The sequence below is a fragment of the Physcomitrium patens genome, chromosome 19 (genome assembly GCF_059467195.1).
Source record: "Physcomitrium patens ecotype Gransden chromosome 19, ASM5946719v1, whole genome shotgun sequence".
Lineage (NCBI taxonomy): Eukaryota > Viridiplantae > Streptophyta > Bryopsida > Funariales > Funariaceae > Physcomitrium > Physcomitrium patens.
Genome location: NC_143428.1, coordinates 10525130 through 10529440, shown reverse-complemented (window position 1 = coordinate 10529440; position 4311 = coordinate 10525130). Strand labels below are relative to the sequence as shown.

The following is a 4311-nucleotide window of genomic DNA, read 5'->3' as shown; positions in this document are numbered from 1 at the left end:
CGGATGTCTCTCAAGGTGAGATTAAATCTAGAGCCAGAACATTGTGCTAGTGAGAACCTGAACTCTGGATTTGCTTCAGGTATATACCGCTTCGTGGGAAAAACCGCACTGTCCTGAATATTCTCACCGGATACTGTAACATTGCTGGTAAATTGCTGTTTTTCAATCCACCTTGACCTCGAGGGAAGCCATGTGCCAATGTTTGTTTTGGACTGTCATGTCGCATTATCACTCGGGGTGTTTAGAAAACTATTACTCGGAATGCTCTTCAGCAAGGTAGCCACAAATTCAGTTCGTATAACATAGTTTTTAAAGGAAATGTGGAGAAAATATCCGAAAAAAGGAGGAGGAGAAGCAAGCGAGCATGCAAGCAAGACCTTGCAGGGCTCCACCAAGGTTTTAATTCCCATTATTGTGGGGATTGTGCACCTCGACGTTCCAGTGATCGTCTGGCACTGAATCGTGCAAAAGCTCAGCATCAGTGTGCAGCCCATGCACGAAGCAGTAGTCGTAGGCCCCAAGGTCTTCGTTTCTGCCCAGACGAACAGTGCGCACACCAGGAAGCGTGGTTTGTCTTATAAAAAGGTGGTCTGAATCTGTCTTTTATCCCGGCGATTTATTTTGTTGGAATACCTGCTATCAACTCCGCCTCGGTCTAGTTCGCCTGCTTCTCCAGGAAAGTGTGGATGTCGCATTGTTCTCGCTTTTACCACAAGCCCCCTTCAAAGCATTACTTTGATCCATGCTTTGCAATAGTCGAGCTAATCTGAGACCGCCGATTATCTCTTCAAGTTTTGAGGGATTACTCCAAACTGCTGCGTCTTACTTCTGTTCTACTCTCCCTGTCTCACTCTTTCTCTCTTTCTCCCTAGGATACTGACAGTCGTATTACGGAAAATCTGTCTTTCCATGCTAGCAAGGCGTGCTACATAGATCCAAGCAAGGTTACGCTGCGAGCTATTTTCTTTTACTCTGAAGCTAGCCTTAGCTTTCGCACACTCGCAACCTTGTCCTCGTGAAAGACGTTGCTATCTACAAGTGTACCACAGCCGAGGTCGTGAGTGTGTGTTTTTTGGTGTGTGTCTGGGATGGACGGTGCTTCAAGCCGTGAAGTGTTTAACCAACGGCACTCCTCATCGCATCTTCGCAAGTCCACTTCCTTCTTCGCATCTCTGAGCCCGGATCGGCTATCGCCCAACTTGGACGTCCGAGATCGACAGGCCGAAGGTGCCGTCAACGTTTGAACCCCAGCCATCATGTAAGTTTCATGCCTGCCACACTGAAGTTCACATCACTGAATTATACCTCTATGGCTTTCTCTCTCTCTCTCTCTCTCTCGCTCACTTCGTCACGCTTGATACTTATCCCTGCACTAGTATTGCAAGCTAGGACCAGCAGGCCCTGTCATTCTTTTGCAGTTGAAAAAGATTTCGACCTGCCTTGACCTTGCTACATGTGCCATGTGAGGAGAGAAATTGGTTTCACAATGAGGAGTAATGATTCTTCACGAGAATTGAGAGGACTTCGATGTGAAATCGTATCTCTGCTTATTCAGGTTGGGCCTAGTGAACTCGAATCCTTCAATTGGAATTGTGACCCTCCCGACACAGAGACTCTCGCTACGGCACTACTTTCAGGATTCCAGCCGCTCCCAGATACAGACATCACGGTATATTCCCGTAAATTCTCTAGGCTTTTCAGGAACCCGAAAGAACTTGATCCCCAAACACATTGAGAATCGCTTCTACGACCTTTTTAATGCAAACATGTAGCCAGTTCTACTTTATTAGGGTTGAATGTAGGTGGGAGTAGAGCTGCGAGCTCTGAACTTTGAGACCTCAACCCTGGTGAATGTCGTAGAGTGGATAGAAGCATTGCACTAGTTTAAATTCATGCTTCCGGTATCTCTCCCCGCGAGTTTCATAAAAATATTTAGTTCGTAGTACATATTATACGTCCATGTCGGTGTAGGATTGCGATTCTCCGTACTGTTTTTTACGTTTCCAGGCACATGCATGCATGTTCGTTGCCGACCTCCTCTGACGGCCATTTTCCAGCGTGGAAAAATGAGCGAGAGTAGGATGCTCCCCAGTTCTCCAGTCCAAATTTACCACTGCTTTGTCAGCATCATAACACATATGAAATAGACTACTCTTTGCACCTCTTCAGATTTGAGGTGCGATTTTCAGAACCCTTTTGCATTTCTTCCGTCTCTTGCATTTGCTTTTTCTTGGTTAGGCATTCTAAGCACTACTGCTGCTTTGTCGAGGCTTGTCTCGTGAAGACATTCCTGAGGCTAAGCTCTCACGGAAGCATCGGCCATGCCAAGTTCTTAACTGAAGCAGAATCGCCATTGTCTTAGTACTTGTTTCCATGCTTCCGCTTACCCAAATCTTCGTCCAGAAGGTGCGTGATGAAAGCTCCCTTGGAACTATGTACTTATCCAATAACATGTCAATGCCAATGTAGCTGGCGTCTTTCATCCTCAGAAAATAGTATTCGTTGTTTCTGAGGTTGCTTTCGTGATGTTCTTTGTGCTATATCTGGAATGAATAGATGAGCCATTTAGCAATTGAGTGGGTGGTGAAGAATAGCTCTTTATCAATGTCGGAAGGATGCTACATCAGCAATGGCAGGAGGTTTGCAAGACTTGTAGAAACATTTAGGAGCTTTCTTACAGTTTTCTTCTGAGGAATTAGGGGTTGTGCATGTTGAATGAATGTGAATTGCTGATATATGAGTTGAATTCGCAAGCCCGACTGTGGGATTTCCGTGTGTGAATTCGGGAAGCATGAACTTCTGTTTGCCATTTCGGATCCTTTGAATTTCTGGATATCATAAAAATACGGCTCCCGAAAACATTAACTTGAGAATGAATATCTCCAATCTACCTCCAATTTCTATTGAACTAGTTCACAATAATCATTCAATCAGACACGATTGAAGAATGATTCAAAACGCACACCAATTGCAAAGTTGCCACAATTAATCCTAGAAATTTCCTGAGCCTATCTTGACATCCTCTCAATGCAAACACAATCTCACTAATTTTAAGTTTGCATACAACTTGGTTGAGGATTCACGTTCGGGTCTGTAAGGAGGAAATGAGATTATCAATATTTTACTTCGGTATCCAATCACTTCGAATACTCTAAACCCTAACCCCTAAACTCGGTTTGTACAAACGTATACATTTTCATACATAACCATTAAACACAGGCTTTGATCACACCCGGCCATTCACCCCCACACTATAATTAGTCACACACTATATTTGATGTGATAGATGGATGGGCTGTTGATGTAAACCTAAATTTCACGAAGTGCTATATCTCGTCAGAGAGTGATGCCTGGGCTACACCCTCCAGTACAAAAAGAGAGTGGAAGTAAAGTAAAGCAAAAATAGCAAAATGCAACAAAATAGGAATAAAGTGAGAAATTAACTTTAATAGAATTTAATGAAACCCTCACATAATGAGGAATGCGGGGTTTTATTTTAAAGGATGAACAGAGGGCATGACACAAGCCCTATTATTTTTATTTTATTTTAATTTATTACATACATTGCCTTTTTATTACAGAAAATTACTTTAAAATAAAAGAATATTAACTGAAGGTTATATAAAGTTTGGCGGAGAAGTTTCCAAAGCATAACGTACATTGAAATTCACACAAATCATTTCTATGGTCATCAGCTCATGTTTTCACTAGTGTATGAACTGCATCTGGGTTTGCATGTTTTTTTTTAGATGAATAATGGATTTTGAAGATCCTCTGAAACTTGTATGCTCAGAATCAAAGCAGATTATATTAATTAATTCTTAGTATGATCTACGTGGAAAAATATATAGCTGTATATATTATCTGCTGATGTTTGAGGTTGCTTCATATTCAGTACTTGAATGTTATTAGTTTCACAAAGAATCTTGTATTAGTTAGTATTACCCTTCAAATATAGAAGTAGAAATGGTTATACGTTTATGTGTTTCTTTGTCAAATTTTACACTTTTACATGTCTTGGAAAGTTTATGGTAACATTTTTCAGATTTGGACATATAGAATTTTAGTTCAATGATTAAAAAATAAAACAGTAATGAAAATAAACATACTTTAATTTTTTTGAATATAAAACTTGATGTTTTGAAACTCTTTTGAACATAAAATTAAATAATGTAAAAAAAATAATAATAAAAAAAAAAAAACTTTGTCAAGTATATTGTCTCCATTAGACTTCATGAAAAAGAAAAAGAAAATATTGTTGTGATTTTTGAATGATTTAAATCTTGATGTATATATATAAATAGAAGAATG

General features: G+C 40.3%; 1 long non-coding RNA gene across 1 annotated transcript; it reads left to right on the top strand.

Moving 5' to 3' along the window:
• The first annotated feature begins 475 nt into the window (after nt 1–475).
• LOC112295855 (uncharacterized) lies at nt 476–2781 on the top strand. Its single transcript, XR_002973753.3, has 2 exons — nt 476–1258; nt 1556–2781. It is a non-coding gene; the product is annotated as an uncharacterized LOC112295855 (long non-coding RNA).
• The last annotated feature ends 1530 nt before the right edge of the window (nt 2782–4311 follow it).